This window comes from Perognathus longimembris, chromosome 7, assembly GCF_023159225.1.
Source record: "Perognathus longimembris pacificus isolate PPM17 chromosome 7, ASM2315922v1, whole genome shotgun sequence".
NCBI classification, from domain to species: Eukaryota; Metazoa; Chordata; class Mammalia; order Rodentia; family Heteromyidae; genus Perognathus; species Perognathus longimembris.
Genome location: NC_063167.1, coordinates 62,507,552 through 62,533,722, shown reverse-complemented (window position 1 = coordinate 62,533,722; position 26,171 = coordinate 62,507,552). Strand labels below are relative to the sequence as shown.

General features: G+C 38.0%; 1 protein-coding gene and 1 long non-coding RNA gene across 2 annotated transcripts in view; both read left to right on the top strand.

Annotated features, from left to right (window-relative positions):
- Positions 1 to 26,171, top strand: part of Ddah1 (dimethylarginine dimethylaminohydrolase 1) — a 146,687-nt gene that overhangs the window by 46,554 nt on the left and 73,962 nt on the right. The gene's annotated exons all lie outside the window — the stretch shown is intronic.
- On the top strand, positions 1,125 to 24,738 carry LOC125355359. Its single transcript, XR_007211648.1, has 3 exons — positions 1,125 to 3,500; positions 3,631 to 4,120; positions 23,916 to 24,738. It is a non-coding gene; the product is annotated as an uncharacterized LOC125355359 (long non-coding RNA).

Sequence of the window (26,171 nt, the reverse complement as noted above, 5' to 3'; positions counted from 1 at the left end):
ATAAAGTATTGGATTGTATCCTAAAGTACAAAGTAAAGATACACCTGTCCTTATATAAACAAGTGAATGACTAAATACATGTGGGTAAAAAGACAAATCTTTCATACAGAAAAATTGTGAATAATTTATGTAGATAATCTACACTGAAGGAGGGAGAACAAAACTTCACATTGTAAATATGTGCTCTACACACACACACACACACAGAGAGAGAGAGAGAGAGAGAGAGAGAGAGAGAGAGAGAGAAAGTTACTACTCCCTTCCAAAAGTGATGCTATGTGGGAAAGAAGGCCTAGAGAGCAAAGGAAGTAACTTTGAAAGGGAGAAACTGGCAATCTCAGGCAAGCAATCAAGGTGAAGAGCAACAGTAAACAGCCATGTATGTCAACACAACTTAATGTGATTAAAACATCTTGTTACCACCATGGTATTCCAAAAAGAAAAAACTCATAGAATCAAGGCTCATCTGGAAGATATCATCAGGTGAATGCAAAGTGAGGAATGTTCTAAAAATCTGACCAGGATTCCTTGAAACCCTCAAGGTTATCAAAAAATAAAGTCTGAAAATGTTGTGGCCAGTGGGTGCTTAGGGAGACATGACTCAATGCAATGCCGGGCTTCGCTCTACCCGTCCCCATCCACGTGGGGAGGGGTCCTGGGCTTATCTGTCTCTTCCTTGTGGGATCCATACTCACTCTCTCACGTCCCCTCCGGCTGGTAGGGATTAGACACTGAAGCGGGGTCCCGGGTTAGCCTCGGTTCCCGTGTGGTTGCGAGATCCCATGCCCGCCAGCCCAAGGAAAGACACGGATGCGTGGGTCTCGGAGAAAACCTCTAGGGCTTATGATTCATTCAAATGAGGAGGCACAGATACATCCCCAAGGGTGGGCACAAGAGAGGGGCCGCTGGTTGGCCACAGGGGGCTATCCATCAAGTGATGTCAGGGGACTTCCCTTGTGGGCGGAGGCCCAGCCCCCCAAGGATTGGGTTTCTGGGGTCCCCCCACCATTGCACACATGCTCGCGACAGGGGCTGGGGCTTCTCTTCCTGTTAAAGGCAGAAGAAGAGGGGACGGGCCAAAGCCAGCTGTGGCCTCTTAAAGGCACAGCTGACCCCAACAATGCAATATGATATCCTGGATTTGTTTCTCCTTTTCTTGCTGGTTACTCACTAACAATGTAGCACTATATGGTCTTAAAAAAAAAAAGGTACTCATATTAAGATGTCAGTAATAGGAGAAACTGGTGGCAGGTGTATAAATTAACTTTGTACTTACTTCACAACTTTGTAAATCTAAAATGGTCCTAAAACCAAAGTTTATTTTTAAAATATGTTACCCAGACTTTCATGTTCCCTCTGTCCTAAGGGCCTGCTGTATATTATGCAATTCTGGGAGACATCATTCATAGGAAATTCAGTATGGGTGGCCTCCTCTGTGAAACATTGCATGAGTTGATTACAGATCCTCATTGGTTTGCTCTGGATGGAAAAGTTGGACTGAATCAGCCACTAGCCTTTTTTTTTCCTTCAGAGAGAACCATGAAAAGCACTTTCCCTCTTGTCAATAGCCATCAACCCAACTGCATATGAGTAGGGGAAATAGAGTTCTTGGGGGCCTATAGAGGCTCTGGCCTGCACTCCACACTTTGCTCACCACTGACCCCCTGGTTATGGGGTACAAACCTCAGCATAGTAGGAATGGTCCCTGTGGACCAGGAGATATGGGCATTGCATTAAGATCAGCAGTAGTAGCTTTTCTGAGCACATTGAAGGCTCTTTCGAACATCTGAAGAGATGCCACATTTCCCAGCTTGCTTGAGCAAGAAGCTGAAAGATAAAAAACTTTTGTTGCCTCTTCTGAAAACTTGGACATTTAACAGAAATATGTAAACAAAATATTAAAGTCTCATAAAATGTGAGACCTTCTCTTGGCATTTAGTTCATAAATTATGTTCCACCAGAGGTTTAGATCATAAAGTTTCCCCCTTCCAGACCAAACTAATGGTCTTTCACTTTCTGTTCCTATAAATTATAAACTCCAGATGTGTAAAATTATGTAATGAAAACCATATAAAATGAAATTTGTTTCTGAAAGAACTTCATAAATTTCTTGTTTTTCTGGAGTTTATTGGTCTTATTTTAATGGGACAGAAGAAAAATTAACCTTTCATGTTTTCACTTTTTGTTACACTGTAGGGAGACCCTGAACTGAGAAGGCAAAAAGGGAAAATGCTTTTCTGGAGCTGTTGTTTTTTCAGAGGAGGTCAGCTGCTGAGATAAGCCTCTTGCTGAACCAAATGTATGTTTTTTTATGTTTGGTCTTGGATCTTATCTACATACAGCAGCAGCAACCATAATAACAAATGAAGTTCAAAGAGATGCAACTGCTGTTTCAGTCTCTCACCCCAACATTTTCAGAGAGCTCTGTAGATTTGGTCATTATGGACATTCCTAATCAAACTCTTTAAAAGCCACCATTTCCTACAGCCTTTCTGCAGAGCAACTACTATTTGTAAGCATTGGTAGAATGGTGTGTGGTATGTAAGTGTAGGTACTAGTTATGCTACTAAGGCATCCTTTAAGACTATCCTTTAAAGGTTCTCAACATATCTAATTTTCAAATTAGAATAATTTGCAATTATTTGCCGTTTATTTCCTAAGTTTACTGTTCATGAAAGATATGGCTTTTAGGGTGCAAATAAATTAAATAGATGCAATGTGAATGGTACGTATGGCAATTAAAGATTGTTTTGTTCTTTTTTGTAGTGGGTATACTACAGGTAGGTGGTACTGATTGCAAGAGCTATGCTAAAGGTAGTTAATAAGGAGGAACATTTATAAGGCTTTCAGAGTTCCCTAGAATTAGATGGAATTCATAGACCAACATTGGTTTTCCTGAAAAGAACCTATTCAAATTCTCAGTCATATTTCGTCCTCCTCAGGATGGAGCCTGTCAGTATGTGAAGGGCATTGAGGGGATAGTGTTACTGATAGAAATTGGCATGATAGAAGAGAAAGGGACCAGAATTCCTAGAATGAAAGCTTATTGAATGCACTTAACTTCTGTGAATTGCATTCTTGCCCATCCAGGCCTAACTTCCCACTCCACCTATCACACCACACTAGCCCTTCACACACACACAGTACACACACATACACACACACACACACACACACACACACACACACACACACTATAGGGAGACTTGTGAAGCTCTGCTGGCCAGAACTAGCTCCTGGCTGCAATTTGTGCTCCATATAGCCTTCCAGCCTAGCCCCTTCGCATTGGGTACTTCAGATTTCTTCTCCAGGTACCAAAGAGAGTCCTTTCCCTAAAATCAGATTGGTTCAACCTGGTAATTTAATCATTTCACAGATGGTGGGTTTCATCACAAAGGTTTCCTGAAAAAAAAACCAATCCAATCCAATGATATTATTCATTATGTTACATGTAAGACTATGCTACCTAGCAAAAGTTACTGACAGGTTAGAAAACACCAGTTCAGGGGAGGGGGGTGGGGGGAATGAGGGAGGAGGTAACAAACAGTACAAGAAATGTATCCAATGCCTAATTTATGAAACTGTAACCTCTCTGTAAATCAGTTTGACAATAAAATTAAAAAAAAAAAGAAAACACCAGTTCAGTTGTTCACAAAGCTCCAGATCTGACCACAGCACTCTACATTCTTTTATAGAAACTGGAGACATCTGGGCTTTTTAAATATATATCAAATATTTATAATACATAAGAATTTCTCTACAGATAACCAAGCTATCTAATATTATTTGCAGAAGGTCATAAAATCATGGTCACATAATGATTATGACATTGATAATTCTTTTAGAGTAAAAGATTTGTACTATGTGTATTGTTTCTTTATACCTTAAAGTACATTTTATGCAAGTATGCCTAATATAAGCAAATACAAAACTCAAGAATAGGAGTATCAGCATAAATACATTTGGGGTTTTATTGGTTGTATTAATGCTTTCATGATTAAATTATGGAAATATATAAATTCCTACATACAAATGCATTCATATACTTTTTTTTTAAGTTACTGAAAAGTACTTGGCTGGGATGTAGCTTAACTGAAACTTGAAGAGATTGAAATTATGGGTTCTTTACTCATCATCACTCAGCAGACTCTTAAAAGATTTCATGCAGAAGGCTTGGCTTTGATAGTTTCTAATTTAGATTTTAGTTCTGGGAGATAAAATGATACAGAAGAACAAAGAAGCTTATTTGGAGCTTGGTGTCAGTAGCTCATGCTTATAATCCTAGCTACTCATGAGACTGAGTTCTGAAGATTACAGTTCAAAGCCAGTCCACGCAGGAAAGTCTGTGAGATTCTGATCTCCAGGTAACTCCCAAAAAGCCAGAAATGAAGCTGTAACTCTTGTGGTAGAATACTACCTTTGAGCAATAGAGCTCAGGGACAGTACCCAGGTTCTGAGTTCAAGCCCCAAACTTATTTGGTAAAGATATTTGGTATAAATATCTAGAGAATTCCATTTTCTGTACCTTGCTTCTATGGCATTTTTTTTTTACTTCTAAATCACCTTTGGTTCTTTATAAAATAAGCCCATTTATATGATGAATGAGAAGGAAAGTCTTTTTTAACTGTTTCTGAAAGAAATGTTCTTTGGTCTATTGGTCTTGGACTTTCACAAAATACTCGATTCCAGATGTCAAATTGTTTTTTCAGAAGCCTTGTTAAAGTGCCAAAGCATTAGATTTTTGAAGGCATTTCCAAAACCCAGCTGATTATCACAACACACAAGAATCTAAACTCAAAGCTCAGCTTTGGCTCTGAAGTATATCAACAGCTGCAAAAAATATGTGCGAAGGCACAGGTTCATGACACTGGGATCCAATGTCCTTATATGGTAAAACCATAAGTAAATTTTCTTTCCTTTTTGGTTATCAGAGATTCAGTTCAGTTGTTTGAAATGCACTCAACTTCTTTGATTCTATAAAAAGTAATAATAATGGGAACTTGATGACAGCAAACTGAAATAATAAGTTCTATTGTGTAAAATTACAGATTTTAAAACTCTTCTATTAATTTTCATGCCAATATATAAATTTATTTCAAATTTAAATCTAGCTATATTATATTCGTAGAATATACTAGTGAAGTAACTTTTTCTTAAAATATTTCATACAAACCGAGTGCTGGTAGATCATGCCTGTAATCCTAGCTACTCAGACATCTAAGGATTACAGTTCAAAGCCAACATGGGCAGGAAAGCGTGTGAGACTCTTATTTCCAATTAGCCACCAGAAAAATGGAAGTAGAGCTATGGGTCAAAGTGGTAGAGTGCTAGCCTTGAGCAGAAAAGCTGAAGAACAGCTCCCAGGCCCTGAGTTCAAGCCCTATGACTGACAAAACAAAACAAAGCAACTCATACAAACTAGTTCACTTTTCATTGTGTAGGGATATTATACTTTACCTGGAATGGAGAAAAAGAAAGTCTTCTGAACAGATCACTTAATGTGGTAAAGGCAGGAAGAGAATTGGGGGAAATTTTAAGCTATACTACACAATGTAAGTATAGAAGAGGGGATGACTTTTAGGTGAGAATATCATCAGGAGAATGCACAGAAGTAGAAATGGGCAAGAGATTGCAATTATAGGACGATATTCTCTCCCTGCATGGAGGGAACATTGTGATTTGTTATGGGGGACTAGCTAGATGAGTGATCAAGTAGTAATACATCTCTTGAAAGATAAAATTCAGTGTGTTCTACCAGAAAATTATTTCTGTATCATCTGACAAATAACATTAAAACATCAAGTGTGACATAATAGACTTCATGTTCAACAAACTCTTGTCAGAAGCATTTGAATCATGAAGACAGTTTATGCAAATGAAAGACTATCCCAATCTTTAAAACAAAACCTTTCAAATATTTTAAATTAAATTAAAAAAATTAAGTTTTCTGCCATTGGCTCTATTCCTAGAAGTTGGTACATGGAGGAATTTTTCCCCCTCTTTTGTCAATTGCACAAGCACATTCTACACTGGTAGGATAATCCAGAAGGAAACCCAAATGATATCAGAGCAGAAAAGTCCTCCAGGCCTGGGTAGGCTAGGGGATTCTGCTTTCATCCCTTCCTAAATCCTTTTCCACCTATTGATTGGCCTCCATATGGCTAAGTTTGAGATGTCAGCTGATCTTTCTGTGGTTTCTTAAGTTTCTTCCCTTTCAGAGCAGAAGGCAGCATGGCTCTAAGCAATACTTATAAGGAATTGGCAGCAACTATCCCCATAGGGAGCCTCAGAATGACAGTGAAGAGCCACATTTACCCTCAAATGGCTCAGCAGTTGTCATCATGGCAGCTATCAGCAACGACAGATGTCTCTTTCACTGCCTTTTTATTTAAGACCCCATACAATTAATTGTCTGCTGTTCTGGCTTCTGGATCTAGACAATATGCACTGAATGGCTGTTTAGCTGAGGGTAGGGGATGTAAACATGGAAGACTGTGCCAGCCACCAAATGAGTTCATGCGTTTTAGAGGAGCTAGATAAGACTTGTGTAATATAGGAATGAACTAGCCACAGATGCCCCCTTCACAATCACCACTTTTTCAGGCAAATGAGCATCCCACTTCAGGTAGGTCTATAACCTTTCTATCTTCCCAGTTGCATGAATTCTTCTCTTTGTTTTTCTTACCACAGTTGTAATTTGTTTTTAAGATCTTACTGTAAGCTACTTACTATAATTGTTTGAGATATTTAATATATTTACTTTGGTTGGTTCATAACAATTTTTTGCTATTTCTTAGACTCCTTCCTCGCTATCAGATGTGTTCTACAGTTTTTTTGTTTTTGTTTTTGTTTTTTTTGGCCAGTCCTGGGCCTTGGACTCAGGGCCTGAGCACTGTCCCTGGCTTCTTCCCGCTCAAGGCTAGCACTCTGCCACTTGAGCCACAGCGCCGCTTCTGGCCATTTTCTGTATATGTGGTGCTGGGGAATCGAACCTAGGGCCTCCTGTATCCGAGGCAGGCACTCTTGCCACTAGGCTATATCCCCAGCCCTGTTCTACAGTTTTTGTGTGTGTGTGTTTGTTTTCTTTTGTTGTTGTGTTGTTGTTTTGAGACTGGCTGCTGTGAAATCTGCCATAACACTCAGTCCATGGACCTATCAAGAATATACTTGGGGGCTGGGAATATGGCCTAGTGGCAAGAGTGCTTGCCTCCTACACATGAAGCTCTCGGTTCCATTCCCCAGCACCACATATATGGAAAACAGCCAGAAGGGGCACTGTGGCTCGAGTGGCAGAATGCTAGCCTTGAGCGGGAAGAAGCCAGGGACGGTGCTCAGGCCCTGAGTCCAAGGCCCAGGACTGGCCAAAAAAAAAAGAATATACTTGGGCTGGGCGCCAGTGGCTCACACCTGTAATCCTAGCTACTTTGGAGGCTGAGATCTTGAGGATCACAGTTCAAAGCCAGCCCAGGCAGGAAGACCGAGGCTCTTATCTCCAATTTACCACCAGAAAACCAGAAGTGGCACTGTGGCTCAAGTGGTAGAGTGCTAGTTTTGAGCTGAAGAGCTCAGGGACTGTGCCCTGGCCCAGAGTTCAAGCCCCACAACCAACAAAAGAAAAGAATATACTTGGGTAGAATTTGCTCTCTAGATATCATCTCAACCTTTGGTGAACAATACTGTCTACAACAGCTAACCCTCCTTTGATGGAGACTCTACTCTTCCATAGGGTCTCACCCTTCATGTCACACCATTTACCATAGTTCAAGATCCTAAAGTTTCTTGTCTCCATGGTTGCTATATGAGAAGCAAAGGAGTATTTCTTACTTGCTTTAAACAGCATTAAATGCTGCTATAGGACTAAATGCCAACTGCTTGGGGAGCACAGAAGGAATTAATAGCTGCTGTGGAAATTAGGCAGTCTACAAAAGAAGCCAATTTGAACCTGGATCTAGAACCACGTGTAGGAGTCCCAGTTGGAGAATAGCAAACGACATTTTAGACAACACATGAAAAGAAATAGACCTCACAGGGTATCACTAGGATGAGGATATATTTAATAACTTTAATAGGAGAAAAATGGTTAGACTGTGAGTGCCAGGCTGAGCTGATTATAGTTTGTCCTATATTGTAGTTTAAGGAAAAAATAATAAAGTGTGTCATTCGGGCTTTGATAAGATCTTGCTCTTTAGTGATATTTCTGCTGTAGATCAGAAAGTCAAGATACTGGACTCAAGGAAACTACTTAGGAGCTCCTGCTGAATGTGGACTCATAGTAGCCTTGTTGATTGCATTTTATTTTTTAGATAGATGTCGCTAACCTTGCTTAAACTGATCTTGAACGTGTAATTCTCCTACTTCCACTTTCCTCGTAGCTTGAAATACAGCAGTGTACTTCCACACCCACCCTTGCCTGCTCTATCCTACTGCCCCTCAAAGCTCTATTATTGCCCCTTCCGTATCACTGAGAGAAGACAATAACAAAGAGAAACTATAAAAGTTGAAGGATTTTCCTGAGTGGCTTGTGGAATCCATTTTTTTATTCATAGTCCCATCAATATTGAGTTTCTCAGTGACTAGCTGGATGAACCCACTTATGGACATGTGGTGTTTCCTAAGAGTTCTCAAATGAAAGAAAGCAAGTCACCCACAAGTGATGAGCTTTGAATTACAAAAATCTGAGGATGAATTACAGTGAGCATTTTCAAAACCAACTGAGCTATATGCCCAAATTAAAAGGCCAATTTGAAATTAAGGAAAAGAATGTAAAGGGATTAAGAAACAGGAAGAAAAGATTTTAACCTATCTCTCTGGATTGTGCACACCAATTATTCTAGAAACCCTCAAAAAGTTTTGATAATTTAATCAAGCTTATCAAAATGAACCTCTTCCAAGCCCCAGAAAATAAATGTCTGTGTAAAATATTAGAGCCTTTCTCTGTTTGTGTCATTTTAAAACAAGGCAGTGTCTGTTTAAAAAAAATTGTGTGTATGTGTGTGTGTTTCCATTTTGTCAAAGCTTTTAAAAAATCCTCAAAAAACTTAATGAAACATCAAAGAAAACAATAAAAAGACCTCTGTTATTGGGAACTCCAAGTCAGCATAGTGTCTTTTTTGCAAGATCCCCAATCCTATTTTCTTTTCTACTGGAACTGTAATGTCTAACAAGCCCATTCATTGCTTCCAACATTGGATGAATAGAAAATATAATTGAAATACTTTACATGCATGTATGAAAATAGAATAATAGTTTTATAAGGAGGGGAGGAGTTATACAAAATTAAATTGTTTATATATAATTATTTTTATATTGTATAAATGCCTAGGAAATAGTTTGAAAGAAAATTTTCTGAATTGGTAGGAGAAGTTTATCTCTTGGGGAAAGAAAAGTAGAAGAAATCTTTATTGTTTGACTTTTTATCACAAAAAGCAAGAAAAAGAGGGAGAGGAGGCAGAAGAGATGAAGTAAAGCAACCAAGAACAAACAAAAATGAGTTCCTTTAAGGCAGAAAATTCCCCTTCCGTGTGTATATTTGTCAAAATTAAAAGAAATTAAGAAATATATCTTTGTCTAACACTAGGTAAGAAGAATTAGACTCCGTGAGCTGTTTTCTCTAGCAGCTTCTGCAATTGTTTATAGTGACGAAGTATAATAAAGCCAATACTCCATTTTAATCTAAAAAGTTCATATTGTAACTATGGGCCTGTGTTAGAATAGCTATGACTAAAGTGGTTACTCAGAGATGAGGTAGAGTCAAGGGAAAAGGGATAGATGGATGAAGAGCAGAATAGGGGAAAAATGCAGACAAGAATCTAATGTGTATCCTACAAAATGGAGAGGGACAGGTGAGAATGTTGAAAAGGGTGACATTTATCAAAATACATTCTATTCATAAACTGTTTTGTTCAATGGCAACGCTGATCTACAACAACTTAAAAATAATAATAAAAAATTAAGATATTTCTATAAAAATAATAAAATACTGTGCATGTTCTTCTGATTCTAAAGGAGAAAAAATAATACATACCCTAAAAAGGATGCTAGAAGAAACAAATAAATATAAGCAAAATATTAACATAAGCAAAAAATGAGCTCTTGAATTTTATATAAACATAAGCTAGGATATCCTGCTATAATGTCAGCATATATGTATGTACTGACACTGGATATCTGTCACATAATGTTTACCAATTTTAAATGTGCAAATTCTGTTTTGGGGGTAATCTGGAAAAAATCCTTGGGTCAATATTACAAGGAACTAACAGTTCTTTCAGTTTTAGATTCTAGAAAGCCTCCTTTCAGATTTAAATTGAATAGACAACCATTATTTTTAGTGCTTAAAAACACAGTGGTGTCCCCTTGGAAATCTCTGATTAGTAGTATGATTGCCTAATTAGGTGAAAATGATCATCTAAGAAAGTCTATCAATGGTTATATAAGCAAGATATTATACTTGAAGCATATTTCCAGATGCCAGTGAATTGCTGGAAAGCTGAAAGTTTAACTTTCCGTTCTGATAGAGTTTTAAAAGAGGTCAGGGTACGTTTTACCATAGTGTCTAGCAATGTGAGTTTATTCAGACCTTTTGGCAGACATTCCTGCACACTCAAGCTAAATCAATGAATCATCTATTGTTGGCCAGCTCTACTCTCAGTTGCTAAGAGATTTTTCAAGCACACTAAGGTTTTATTCTACATGGTATGTATAAAGGGCAAAATGTATTATGTTTTTAAAATGTCTCATCTTTCCTAAATTACTAATTAAAGCTTTGCCTAGAGTTTTAATTTGGAGTGGGAAAAATCTATGTGTAGTTCGAGGACTTCCTGCTTGGAAAAATACACAAAATATCCTGCGCATAATTCTTCAGAAATATGTGTGTGGAAGAAATGGGAATATTTTCAAAGTGGACACAGATACTAAACACAAAAGTCCAACAGGAACTCTTTGATAGAAATATGTGTGTGTATATACTTACATATTTCAAAGAGATTTATCTTTAACTTTTATTAAATATGCTCCAATCTCCCGTGTTAGCCTTCATTTATGATGAAGTCATAACGATGATTGTGATTTAGCATATTAATTTACAGCTTTTGATATAGTTTTCCTTTTTATTTAGAAGGAAAAGAGGTTTATTTTGGAAGCTGCAAACTCAGTATCAGGCAGATTCATTGATTTGGCCCCTGGTGAGGGCCTCATGATGGATGTCATTACGGTTGCAAACACCTGTTAGAGCAGTAACTTGGCAAGACAGATTGAGATTCAGAGATAGGCTCACTCATATAATAATCTCTTTTCATGGAAACCAACTGGGGTCACATTAATATTATCCCATTCTCTTCTTAGGGCAGAACTACCAATGACCTAACCACCACTAGGCACTATATCTTAAAGATTACACATCTTCCAATGTAATTTTTTTTTTGTAGTTGTGCCTGTTCTGGAGCTTGAACTCTGGGCCTGGGCAGTGTACTTGAGTGTTTTTGCTCAAGACTAGTGCTAGAGCCACAATCCCACTTCTGGTTTTTGGGGGGTAGTTAATTGGCGATAACAGTCTCATGGCCTACCTTGCCTAAACTGGTTTCAAACTGTAATCCTCAGATCTCAGCCTTCTGAGTAGATAAATTTAAAGGTGTTAGCATCAGAGTCTGGCAATAGATGTGGTTTTTGTTTGTTTTTTTAATGTAAAAAATAAAATACGAGGCTGGAAATGTGGCTTAGTGGTAGAGTACTTGCCTAGCATACATGAAGTCCTGAGTTCAATTCCTCAGTACCACATACACAAAAAAAGCTGGCAGTGGCACTGTGGTTCAAGTGGTAGAGACCTAGCTCTGAGTAAAAGAACCTCAGAGACAGTACCCAGGCCCTGAGTTCAAGTCCCAGGTCAGGCCAAATTAAATAGAAACAAAGGAAGATAATGTTCTTTATAACAGTGTAGCATATATTCTGTTTTCTACAGCTAATGACTATGTGTTGAATACTTACAAAATTTACTCAAGAGGGCTGGGAATGTGGCTTAGCAGTGTAGAGGGCTTGCCTAGCATGCATGAAGCCCTGCATTCAATTCCTCTGCACCACACAAACAGAAAAGGCCAAAAGTGGTGCTGTGGCTCAAGAGGTAGAGTGCTAGCCTTGAGCCAAAGGAAGCCAGGGACAGTGCTCAGGCCCTGAGTCTCAAGCCGCAGGACTGGCAAAAAAAAAAAAAAAAAAAAAATTGCTCAAGAGTACACTTTAAGTGTTCTTGCTACAAATAAGCTATAATGTGAGGCAATGAGTATTTTAATTAACTGGATTTAGCCATTCCATAATGTGTGTGTATAATTTGAAAACCTTTTATATATCATAAATATTTAATTTTTGTTAATTAGAAATTAAAAATTTTAAATAAAATTTATTATGTTTTGTATGTATAGGTCCTTCCTGAATATTTCAAGCTTTAAAATATATGATGGTTAGCTGGGCACCAATGTCTCATGCCTGTAATTCTAGTTAATCAGGTGGCTGAGATGTGAGGATTTCCATTCTAAGCCATCCCAGCAGGAAAGTCCAGGAGATTCATATCTCCATTTAACCATCAAAAAGCCAGAAGTGGAGCTGTGGCTCACTTGGTAGAGCAGTAGACTTGAGAACAAAAGCTCAGGGATAGCACCTGGGCCATGAGTCCAAGCCCCAGGAGCAACACACACACACACACACACACACACACACATACACATGCACACACGCACACATGCACACATGCACACACACACACACGATGGTTTTTTTATTGGTATTCTTTTTTAACTTTGTGATAATTTCACATTATTGAGATTTCCATAATTTATCATGGAGATTAGTATTTCATTTTGAAAGGATTATTCATTTCAAAGGAATAATATAAAAGATTAGACTAAATGATATAAAAGAATATAAAATTTAAAAGTAAAGAAAAGTCAGGCACATGTATCTCATGCCTGTAGTTTTAGCTACTCAGGAGGCTGACATCTGAGGATTGTGGTTCAAAGCCAGCCTGGGCAGGAAACTTTGGGAGACTCTTCTACCAAAAAGCCAGAAGTAGAGCTGTGGTTCAAGTGGTAGAGTGCTAGCCTTGAGAAATACCAAGCTTAAGGACAGCATACAGGGTCTGAGTTCAAACCATAGAACTGGCACCCAAAAAAAGTAAAACTGGACAGACAGTGGCTCACATATGTATTTCTAGCTACTCAGGAGGCTGAGATCTGAGAATCTCAGTTGAAAGCCAGCCAGGGCAAGAAAGACTATAAGAATCTTATCTCCAATTAACTATCAAAAAAAGTAAAAAGTGGAGCTGTGGTACCACTAGCCTTGAACAAAAAAAAAGCTCAGGAACAGTGCCCAGACCTTGAGTTCAAGCTCCAGGACCAGCACATGTACACACACACACACACACACACACACACACACACACACACTCCGATTAAGTACCATTTATCATAAGTTAAAAACTTATATTCTGTAGGCAGAACCACTGACAGAACCCTTGCCTAGCTTGTGGCTTAGCAGCATGAGCATGTGCGCGCGCGTGTGCACACACACACACACACACACACAAAGGTATTTTTAAATTTATTGGATTTAGATGTAATGATGAGGTAAATGTCTGTCTTCTTGGTTTCCCAAGATTATATTTCATAATGTCTCATGAAGACTATAGCGAATATTCTAAAAGAAATTTTTGAGGTAAAATGTGGGCTTTAGCATCAGGCCTGGCTGCTCCAAGTTGTGGATGGTCTGCCCTTGACCAAGTTACCCTCTTTGTGCCCCAACTTTTACAGCAGTTTGGCAAACATATTACAAGATTCCAATGAAGAAACATAGTAGCCTTGGCACATAGTGGCTCCTGGGTAAATGCCATTTCTCAGCCTCTCTCAATGAGACTAATATCAACATGATCTTAAGTACTCATAATCAAACCCTGTTTGTTTGTTTTTGCTAGTCCTGGGCCTTGGACTCAGCCTGAGCACTGTCCCTGGCTTCTTTTTGCTCAAGGCTAGCACTCTGCCACTTGAGCCACAGCGCCACTTCTGGCCGTTTTCTGTATATGTGATGCTGGAGAATCAAATCCAGGGCTTCATGTATATGAGGCAAGCACTCTTGCCACTAGGTCATATTCCCAACCCCTGTTTGTTTTAATTTGACAGCAGAAATGTTTTGTTTTCTTCTCATTTTGGCAGAAATGGATTGTTGAGAGAGGAGAGCATGAATCTCATGTGAGACTTGGGAGAAGAGAATATGGAGAAATTTTGCACTTTGGCCTTCCTTTTTGTGATAAACAAAATACTTGTGACTCTTGGGCTCTTGCCTCTGAGGTCCTCCCTTTCTCACAGGGGACCAACTTGTTCTCAAGACCTTTCTATTCCATTGTTCCATCTTCCAGTTTACTGCTATTAGGCAAGGATGCCTTTAGGGGACGCTAGATCTAGTCAAGACAATTGCACAGCAGGGAATGAATTGTGCAATGGTCCTAGCCCAGATGCTGTAAACCCAGAAGATTACTTTTTAAGACTTCAAACCAAGTTTACAGAAAACTGAGGAGTGCCTCTATTTATATGCTCAAACTTCCTGACATCTGTGTTTGTGTAAAGGCAACATCACCAGGTCTATACTAACAACTTGATGCAGAACCAAATACCATATTTTATAGTAAGTTTTAATTTCTTTTAATATCAGGGAAAAACCAGGTCTCTTTCTCTAGTATTTGATCCCTCTGTAATTTTAGAGACAGTTAAAAATATTTCTTTTGGGCAATCTTTGTTATGCTAGAAGGTAAGATAAATGGAATTACACCTATCTGACTATCCAATTCAACTAAAGAGAGTTGTTGCTAGCTCTCACAATACTATGAAGTGGTAGTTATATGGAACTGATAGAGAATCTTGGATCCTCTTCAGAAAAGAAAACAAAACAAAAAAAAAAGGACAGAAAGGAAGTTGAAGAAATAGCAGCAGTACTAGTAGCATATATGAAGCATATCTGTTCTTGTCAAAAGAAGTTAAAGACCGGGCTGGGGATATGGCCTAGTGGCAAGAGTGCCTTCCTCATATACATGAGGCCCTGGGTTCCATTCCCCAGCACCACATATACAGAAAATGGCCAGAAGCGGCGCTGTGGCTCAAGTGGCAGAGTGCTAGCCTTGAGCAAAAAGAAGCCAGGGACAGTGCTCAGGCCCTGAGTCCAAGGCCCAGGACTGGCCAAAAAAAAAAAAAGCACACAGACAAGCTGGGCACCGAGCTTGACCCCCAGCATCGGTAATAACCCCCCCCAAAACACACAGACACACAAACACCGCCCCCCCCCAAAAAGAAGTTAAAGACCACAGAATAAGGATTTTATATTTATAAATGTCAATGTTGACATTCATTTTCCTGCTTAACTTTATCTGGAAATTAGAATGTAGGGTGGGATAGGGAGAGGGTATGGGTGTGCGCGTGCACGCATGCGCGCGCACACACACACACACACACAGAGGGATTTTGAGCTCACAGACTGATGTTTGCAAGGTAAGCACTGTATCACTTGAGCCATACATCCAGCCATTTCTGCTTTAGTTACTTTTCAGATAGGATCCTATGCTTTTGCCAAAGCTGAACTCAAAACAGATCCTCTTATCTCTGCCTCCCAAGTATCTGAGATTACAGGTATGAGTCAACACACCCAGCCTCAATATGTAGTTCTTAAAAGAAAATTCCATAAATGTATATGCCTAAAATAAGTTTAGATTTATTATCAAAATAAACCATATTCCACTAAATAAAGAAAACTGACATACACTAACTTCAGCTGTGGTGGTGAAATTCAGTAAGGACACTATATAGAACAAGTATGGTTGTTGTTGTTGTTAAAATTACACTTCACAATTGTATAAGTTAATTTCAGAAAGAGAGAGAGAGAGAGACAGACAGAAAGAGAGCAGAAGACAGAGACAGACAGAGAGCTGTCCTCACTTTCTGAATCATGGCTCAGAAATGTGTTATAAAACACCAAGAACGGAAAAGCCATTACATAGAATATAAAGAAATACTTGAGTCTACAATGCCATTGAACTCTTGGATTCAGTTTCAACAGACATGCTCTGTATTCCCACAAGAGTCTGGAAAATTAACTCCTATTTTTTACTGTCTGGAGTTGCAGTTAGCATTATTATTTGCTCCATGGCTCAAACCGGGTCAGACTGTTCTGCAGTCACACAGGTGGATGTTGAAACAGGGATCTGTTGAAAAGATTGCAGAGGAACTGCTGCCCTAAAGCAGGTTTGGATGGCAATTGATGGCAGTCAGCTATGGTAAGGAGAGTGAAACTCAGCAATGCCTCTAGAATATGACCTTTCAGAGTTTGTCACCTGCAGTTCTATGGGCATAAGTTTATTGATGATACTCATTATGAACTGATGGCATTATTAAAAAGTAGATTGTAGAAATTCAGGTCATTGAATGCTTGTGAACTGTCATGTTGATCTGAATTTTCTAGATTACCTTTAATTGCAAATTATAATATATAGCTCTAAAAGAATTTATTAAAACTTGGGTGTGGGTATGTGCGTATACTTAAAAATATTGTAGAAACTTGTAAAAAAAACTAGTAAAGAATGATTTTTAACCTATTAAAAGTATCAAAAGGAGGATTGTAGTTATAATTTATGGTACAGAAATTGTTTTCTCTTACAGAATATATTTTATTGTTAGCAATTGCATTCTTAAAATATAACAAGTAAATTTTGCCAAAAGTACATGTATCCTGTAAGTAATCATACAAGGGAAACTATATTTTACATGTTATAGGCAGTGAATTCTTTTCCTAGTAAACAACATGACATAAAATAGACTGAAACATCCATTTACTTTTACAGCTATGTTAAAGTACAGATTAATGGTCCAAACTAAAATTTGAACTGATTTAATACATAATTCAGCATGAGGAGGGAATAGATCTTTTTCCAGCTGAGTATAAACATTTTTTTCTTTTCAGGATAAGTTACTTTCCCCTTAATAAGTTTAAAACTGGTCTGAACCATAGCCAGCCCTAAGAATCTTTTGTTCAGAAATGTTTAATGTTATACTGACTTTAGAGCAACTTGGGGGTTGAAAAATAGATCAGTATTTCAGTTTCTGACTTTAGACTATTTTAAAAATAAAGTGCTTAGAGTTCCAATTGAAAAACTGCAAATGCTCCAGGCTACCATGCCTGGAAATAAGATTCCTGAAGAGGGGAGCTTAGGGATGTTTAGACGGCCCTTTCAGAAATGGGCCTTTGAGTATATTTTAAGTACAGTGTGTCTTGCACGTTTTGAATGGTTCTCAGATTTTTCTTAGAGGTAACTATTCTATTTCATTTTGCTTTTTTTGTAACACTATTTGATAAGCCTAGATGCTTAAATGTCCAATAGAAAAATGCCCTCAAACTTGCTCCCAGATCAAATACTTGCAGGCCCTAGGGAGAGTCCCATACCACAGCCAACACATACAGATTCCTTCTTATCACTTGGAACAGATGCTTCTCTGTGGGTGAATACAAAGCTTTCTTAAGAGAACAACTATCTATTGGGGTTAAACTAATATTTTTGGAGCAAAACGAATGACAATTCTGAGAATATTTTTTATTATCTAATTGTGTTTTCCAGAAATGAAACTTTAGATCGTCTGTATTTATCAGAGAATCCACAAAGCACTTTTATAGCCTGTTATTTATCATTGAAATTATGGCACCCAGGAGAAAATATCAAATTAACCTGAGGCTGAACAGTGCAGGAAATCCTTATATAACTACCTTTTAAAATATTTTGTCTAAAAAATTTTAGAAAAGTAATTCCATTATTATAGGTGAAAGAGCCCTTATTAAAGAAAAAAATCACTTTTTTTTTGACTGGAAGAAATAAGAGGATCATTTTTTAAGGCTATACTTTCAAGACACATTTAAACAGGACTAAGTACAAACAGGTTATACAACTATTGCTTCTCAATTAAAATAGTAATTATTCATATTTACATTACTTTCTGGCTCCTAGGGCTTAAAACTCATAGTCTGGGCACTGTCCCTGAGCTTCTTTTGCTCAAGAGTAGCACTCTACCACTTGAGCCACAGTGCCACTTCTGGCTTTTTCCATTTATGTGGTACTGAGGAATCAAACCCAGGGCATCATGTATACTAGGCAAGCACTCTACCACTAAGCCACATTCCCAGCCCTGTTTAAACTATCTTTATCTTTATCTGATATATTTAGTCATTCTCCAGTGCTTCCAGGAAAGAAGTAAATTTAAGTTAAAAAAAAAAAAAGAAAAATACATTTAATAATGAAACATTTCTCCTGACTTTTACTTTTTTCTTCCTTCTTTTTGGAGCTCTTGACTCTTGGAGAAAGGAAAGATTTTTACAATTTTATTATTAGATTTTGCCAGCACAGTATATTATCATAGTTTGTAAGTGCTTAAATGCTATTTCTAACAACACCAAAATTTGATGAGCAGGTGTTAACCTATTCTACTCAGAAGTGTTCACTTTTTCAGCGCAGTGTTTTGACATTGTAAAGATCAACACCAGACATCTGCCTGCAGCATCTTTGAAGAAGGTAATCACACAATGAGTTTGGGTAAAATCTATACTCAGCTTTTTATTTTTTCATTTCTACACCATCATAGTGAAACAAGGTTATAAAACAGCTTATATGAAACACAAGTCACAGGGCTAGGAATGTGCCTTAGTGGTAAGCCCTGGGTTCAATTCCTCAGTACCACACAAACAAAAAAGCCAGAAGTGGCCGTGTGGCTCAAGTGGTAGAATGCTAGCCTTGAGCAAAAGAAGCTTAGGCCCAGCGTTCAAGCCCCCAAAATGGCAAAAAGACAAAGAAACACAAAGCACAGCCTATTTATTGCAAATTGAGAAAAGGAAAGGAATAAAATGATAGGTAATATGCAGTAGAACCCAGACCACAGTTTATCATTTATGGAATCTACACACATATATTAGGTGGGTCATAAATTCTACTATTAAGCATTCTCACTGGCCATGTAGAGGAGAATCTGGTAGATGTTTCAGCCTGTGAGGACCTAATGATACAGATAGATCAGTTATCAAATGAATGTGCTTACCACTGAGTCAGCCCCTCCTGGGGACCCACATGGACAGTATGCAGTGATAGAATTAGCATCCTTTACCATATGTTTGTAATTGGTCCAAGTCATTGAAATCAATATTACCTCAGATGAACTCTATTAATCCACATATATGTTTTATAATTCCTAGGATAGCAGTCTGTTCTAGTCAGGAAATATTTCTTGATTGGTTTTGGTAAGTACTGCCAATATGCTCAAGACTGTGTTCCTGAGATACTGCAAATCAAAGCCAAGATTCTCCAAAGTGCCATGGTGCAGAGGGAGACACAAAGAAACCTTAAATCTACTTGAGCATAGAAGCGAGGAAAAATTATAGACCTTTATGACCCCAACATTCTGTTTAACAAGGCTGACATAGAGACAATGTCCCCCTCCCCAAATTAAGGCATCCATTTCATCTATTAAACTGAGGCAATGTTATTGTCTCCAAGATACACTCTCTAAGAACTGTGTACACAGACAAATAAATAGGTTTAATTTCACCTATGATATAACTAAGTGGTGAACAAATAATAAAGTAGGAGATTTTAGGATATTTAAATAGTAGCCCCCTGCCCCCGTTTGGTCATTATCAGCTTATAAATTTGTCCTGATGGTAGTTTCTCTTCACTCACACAGAATACTTCTGATACTAGATGGGGGCACGATTATCACACTTACCAGTTCTTTTTGACACTAGCAGGGCATCCTGCTATGCAACTGAACTCTGACAGTACTCAGTCTTCTCCTCAAATACCTCAAACTAAGGTCTCAGGTTCACAAAACTGCCCCACTTCAGATGTCTATTACAGGACTGGGCCTCTTAAACTTCTGAGCAACTGGAGCTTCCTACCTTGTTTGTGTTGGTTAATTTGCTAGACTGGTATGCAGAACTCATGTAGAAATTTGACTTATAATTTACAACTTTATTAGAATTGTTACAACTGAGGAGCAAATGGAAGAGATACATAGAGAAAGTATAGGGCTGTGCATGAAGCTTCCTTCTCTATACATACACTACCCTCCCAGCAACTCAAAATGCTCACTAACCCAGAACCTTATCAATTTGTACTGTTCAGTAGTGTTTTTTTTTTATAGAGTTTAATTTCAACCACCAATCTACTTCTTCCTGGAGGTCAGCAAGTGAGCCTGAAATTTCCAACCTTACAATCATTTGGTCTTTCTGGGGCTCCATCCTAAGGCTATGCAGGCCCACCCTCTACATTATTAATATAAATTCAGATAGAGTGGAAGGGGTTTGTTATGAATAAGACAAAACACTTTTATCAGTCAGGAAATTCCAAGAGTTTTAGGAAATCTGTACCAGGAAATGGAGGCAAAGAAAAAGTATGTGTGGGGAGAAAAGAAGCCATAAAGCATGTTTGACTTTCTGTTATCTATAGCACAAGAAAGCATCTTTTTCATCCCAAAGTAGTATAGGATCAATAAAAAAGAAGCTGAAAAGAAAACAAGCCAGAATATAGGTATGGGTTTATATTCCTTTTCTCTCTCTTCTTAAAAAGAAAAATGGAAAAAAATGCTTCACATGAAGTGCAGGATGAAGGAACCCTTGATGCCCTTTCCTGGTATTTCCTTAAAGAAGAAACCATTGCAGTGAGCCATTGTGATCCTTTTACATAGGAGATAGCTAATGTCATTGGTCTTTCATACTTTCGAGTGGGTTCTCAGGGAGCTTCACTTAAGAAGTCAAAAATAGACTTCATCATTGTCTCTTTGCTGAACAAACCATCCTTTCTCCTCTGTTTCCTGTTGCCCTCTGGAGTGGCTTAGAGTAAGAAGTAATACAAGTGGGTTGCTGTTCAAGCTGTGTTTCTTTCTAACTAGAAAGTAGGAGATCGTCCCAGTTCTGTAGTTTGGGCCAGCCATGAGGATGATCCAACATAGAAGAATATATATGACCACAGACATTTCATTCATTTGCCTTCAGATACAATGTCAACTAGAATTTCTTTTTTTTATTTTATTGTAAAAGTGATATACAGAGGGATTACAGCTACAAAAGTCAGGTTAAAAAGTCCTTTTGAATAGTGTCACACCTCCCCCATTCTCTCCCAGTTTTTCGCCCTCATTACTCCTCTTCCTCCCCAAGGTTGTATAGTTCATTTCCAACACAGTGTCTAGTGGGTTTCACTGCTGAATTGGTTCACCCTTTGTCCCACCATTTCTATGCTTCCCCTTCCCCTCCCCAAATCAGATAAATTTATATATGAGACAAGGGATACAGAAACCAAAAACAACAACACAAGTGAATAAACCAAAGAACAAAGGGAAAGAAGAAAAAAATGAACTGCAAAGGGGCTGGGGATATGGCCTAGTGGCAAGAGTGCTTGCCTCGTATACATGAGGCCCTGGGTTCAATTCCCCAGCACCACATATACAGAAAATGGCCAGAAGCGGTGCTGTGGCTCAAGTGACAGAGTGATGCAGCCTTGAGCAAAAAGAAGCCAGGGACAGTGCTCAGGCCATGAGTCCAAGCCCCAGGACTGGCCAAAAAAAAAAAAAAATTGAACTGCAAACAGTACAATTAAAAAATACATAAATAAACTCTGGGCTGGGAATATGGCCTAGTGATAAAGTGCTCACCTCGTATACATGAACCTGGGTTCAATTCCTCAGCACCACATATATAGAAAAACCCGGAAGTGGCTCTGTAGCTCAAGTGGCAGAGTGCTAGCCTTGAGCAAAAGGAAGCCAGGGACAGTGCTTCAGGCCCTGAGTTCAAGCCACAAGACTGCCAAACAAAATAAAACAAAAAAAACCTCTTGGCTCCATTTCTTGGAGTTCATTTTGATAAGCATCATTTTATATGATCATATGCACATAGCTACTGAGCCTTTGCATTCCTTTCTGAAGACTATCATCCCTTTTTCTCCTTGTGTGAATGTTTAGACTGCTGTTTAATTAATCATGCCCATGTAAGTAATATGTAGAACATTTCTTGTTATAATTTAAGAATATTCTAGAAATGTTAAGCTACACATTACCTGAATTATGTTAGCATAGGTATAACATATTTTTTTTTTTGCCAGTCCTGGGGCTTGAACTCAGGGTCTGAGCACTATCCCTGGCATCTTTTTGCTCAAGGCTAGCCCTCTGCCACTTGAGCTACAGCGCCACTTCCAGCTTTTTCTATTTATGTGATGCTGAGGAATCAAACTTAGGGCTTCATGTATATGAGGCAAGCACTCTTGCCACTAGGCCATATTCCCAGCCCTATAACAGAATTTCTAAAAAATATTTTACTAATTGAGATCTAACTGACTGACATTCCTTCCTTAAACTCTTTTACTTCCTTTCTTTTTTTTTCAGTGTTGGGGGGCATTGGGATAATTCCAACTTCAGCTAGAATATGAGTTCCTTTGAGGTCAAAGAATTCATTTGAATTGTCCTTATATCTTGTAATTCATTCATCCCTGACTCATTTACTCACTCTACAGAAACATTAACATCTCCTAGCTGGTAGGCACCAGGCCAGACCCATATGTTAAATGGTGAGGTAACCATCAGCCCTGAGAGTAGAGCAGAGGTTCCATCCTCACAGGGCTCAGTATTTCATAAAGATGGTCTGGATTCGCATTTCAACTAGACTTTAACTTTGAGCACAGTATCTAACACAGCACCAACCACTTGGCACTCATCTGCTTAGTAAATGAGTAAACCAGTAATGATGAAAATGGCACAGAAGTTGGTGTTTTAAGATTTTGGTATGAGTTTTCTAGGCCTCTGGACTAAAATTTAATAGAAATGAATGTTTCCCATGCATTTACTGAGTAGAGCACCATAACAACTACTTCATACACACCATTTTACTCATCACAACAACCCCCACAGCAACAACAACAAAAATACTCCTTTTAAAGTCCATTTTACAAAGGAGGAACCATGCTCTTAATATAACTTTTTATCAGACTGGAAACTACAAGAATTTGGGACAAGTTGTTCCATTCCAAAGTGTGTTACTCTATATCCTCTGGGGATTGTCCCCTTGAGTTCTTTTTAGTAGTTCTACGACAGAGACTCTTAAATGGATTGTCTATCAGACAGGAAACCAATACTATAAAAGTAGGCAAGAACAGCTTTATCAGGTATATAGCAAAAGTGACACTTTTTTCCTATCATTTTTTCAGGTATTCATTGGTTGTCCTAGAGTATTGGTTGCTACCAGGATTTTTGAGTGCTAGATTTAGATCAGTTCAGAAGATACTTGTAGGTTCTTGCAGAGAAATTTTAATGTGCAGTGTAAATTTATATTTCACAAATACATTCTAATAACTCTAGATAGCACATTTATTAATGGAATATGAGGGAAAATGGGAGGCAAATTAAGTATGTTATTTCTGTCCACAGTTTCAGTATCATTTCCTTCTTTCCTTTCCTTCCTTCCCTCCCTTCCTTCCTTCCTTCCTTCCTTCCTTCCTTCCTTCCTTCCTTCCTTCCTTCCTTCCTTTCTTTCTTTCTCTTTCTTTCTTTCCTTCTTTCTTTCTTTCTTTCTTTCTTTCTTTCTTTCTTTCTTTCTTTCTTTCTTTCTTTCTTTCTTTCTTTCTTTCTTCCTTTGTGCACTTCCAGCTTTTTGCTGGTTAATTGGAGACTTTCCTGCCCAGGCTGGCTTTGAACAGTGATCCTCAGGCCTTAGCCTCCTTAGTAACTAGGATTACAGATGTGAGCCAATGGTGTCTGACTAAAATCATTTATATATTTATAAGACTAGTGTTCAAAAGACAGTTTATTTTTTTCTCAACAAAAGTGGGACTGGGCTGGGGACATACCTTTCCTAGTAGAGTGCTTGCCCAGCATATGCAAAACCCTGGTTTAATCCTCAGCATTGAACAAAAACAAAAACTGCAATACTTGTAACAACAAGCTACAATAGTAATAAAAAAACAATAGCTAAAATGGAACATGCTATATGTCAAGATTTTACTAGGCCTTTACATGGATTGTTTCCTTTAATATCACAGCAACCCTATGAGAGTCATTATTATTGTCTCCATTTAAAAGACAAGAAACCAAAAGCTGGAGAGTTGAGTAATAATTTAAAGTCACACAACTGGTATAAAAAAAAAAAAAAAGTGGCAAATCCTAGTCTGAAAATAAGCTCTAGTTTATCCCAATGTACATGAGTTTTGCTGTACCAAACCTTTTTCCTGCAGGGCTGGCCTCACTTTGTAGACTCTCATCATATAAGAAGTGGCACCCTGTGGTCCAAACATAACAGGTTTCCCTAGGTAAAATTATCTGAGGAAGAGGCTGGCATATTTTCCAACTTGATAATATTCTTTAAAAGTATGTCCTAAATGAGGTAACTCTCCAAAAAGCAGGTTATTAAAAACACAACAGTTAAGCTATAATTTACTTATCCTTTATTTTTTCCTAAAATGATTCTGGCTTCCTTTGCCAGGATTAAATGGAATGTTTCTCCTCCCCCCCCCCCCACCCCCAGCCATCGTGAATTTGTTTTTGCTTCAAGTAGAAAAGCTCCCTGGCTGTGTCTGTGGTCCTGTGTTCCCAGGTGCTTTGCTCTATGCCAGTGGTTTTTGAATCCTTCATTAAAGATACCCTGGCTGGCTAAAACTCCCTTATTCAGGAACTTAAGAACATACTACAGGGAATAGAAGGAAAACTATCTCTGTTAATTTTTAATGTAATGATTTTATTTGCTTATTAATCACTCTGCTATAGGTTCATCTCCCAGAATCCAGTGACAGACTTTCACATAGGTACAAATTGTCTCTTTAATTAGCCTCTAAGCTTTAGTAGAGTGAATAGCTCTATTAGAGCATATGTAGAAATATATGTAACATTTAAATAAATCCAAAGTAGTTTTATCTCCCTTGCTGCTCCTTCTCATGCCAGTGTCACCAAAATCACCAAGACTCATTACATTTGTCCTTATAGAAGTAATTGCTACACTATCCGTTTTTAGGGGGAACATGTTGATCCTCATTGTTTTAGTGAGAAAAAAAAGTAGTCACTTGAATTATGAGAAATTACATAATGTTGTCGTAGAAGTTGTCAAGGAAGCAAAGTACCTGAACAATTCACTCTGTCCATGAAAGATTAATGACCACAGGAATTTCCCTTTTGCTGTAAACAATTAGAAAACTGGGCCAACTATATGAAACAACAGTTTCAGCCATTATACATCAGGGATTTTAGGACTGTGATCCATGAGAAAAGGGAAACAAATGAAAATAGACCTGTAACTTCTCTAGCTTACCATTTTTTTTATAGTCACAGAAAAGTCAGAATTCAATTTTATTTCACATTGATAGAAACTGTGAAAAATATTTAAATATTCCCACATCACAGCACATTTCACTGGAATATTTCTTGCCATAGAGACCTTACTGATTTGTGTAACTGAAATAACTATGTTCTTCAAGGCAAATGACTTAGTAAATGAATGTTTAAATTTTTCAGATCCAGACACAAACATATGGCTTCATTATTAACATCCTATGTAGTCCATTACTAAATTCCTTGATCAACTAGCACCCATTTACAAAGATGCATTCTTAACATTGTTTTGGTCAATTGGAACACAGAAGAAAAATTAACACTGTTCAGAAATATCAAGCATACACCTTTGCTACATATTAAACTGTGTGATAATTACACAGTAGTGTAAGGTTCCGATCTTTATTACCCATAATTTGTTCTTAAATCATTTTTACTGGTAATCCAGACATTTTGACTACTTAAAAATCAAATGACTACTATTTGTATTGTTCAAAAGATCTTTTTTTTGTGTGCTGGTACTAGGAACTGAACTTAGGGCCTGCGTGCTGTCCTTTAGCTTTTTGGCAAAGCTGGCATTCTACCACTTAAGTTACAACTCCACTTATGACTTTGGGGTGTTTTTTTTGGGGGGGGGATTAATTAGAGATAAGAATCTCAGGCTTTCCTGCTCAGCCTGGCATCAAACAGTGATCCTCAGCTCAGCCTCCTGAGTAGCTAGGATTACAGATGTGAACCATCAGTGCCCGGCTCAAAAGAAGTAATTTTTAAAACTCATTTGACTAAAGTGAACATTCCAAGTAAGTCTAT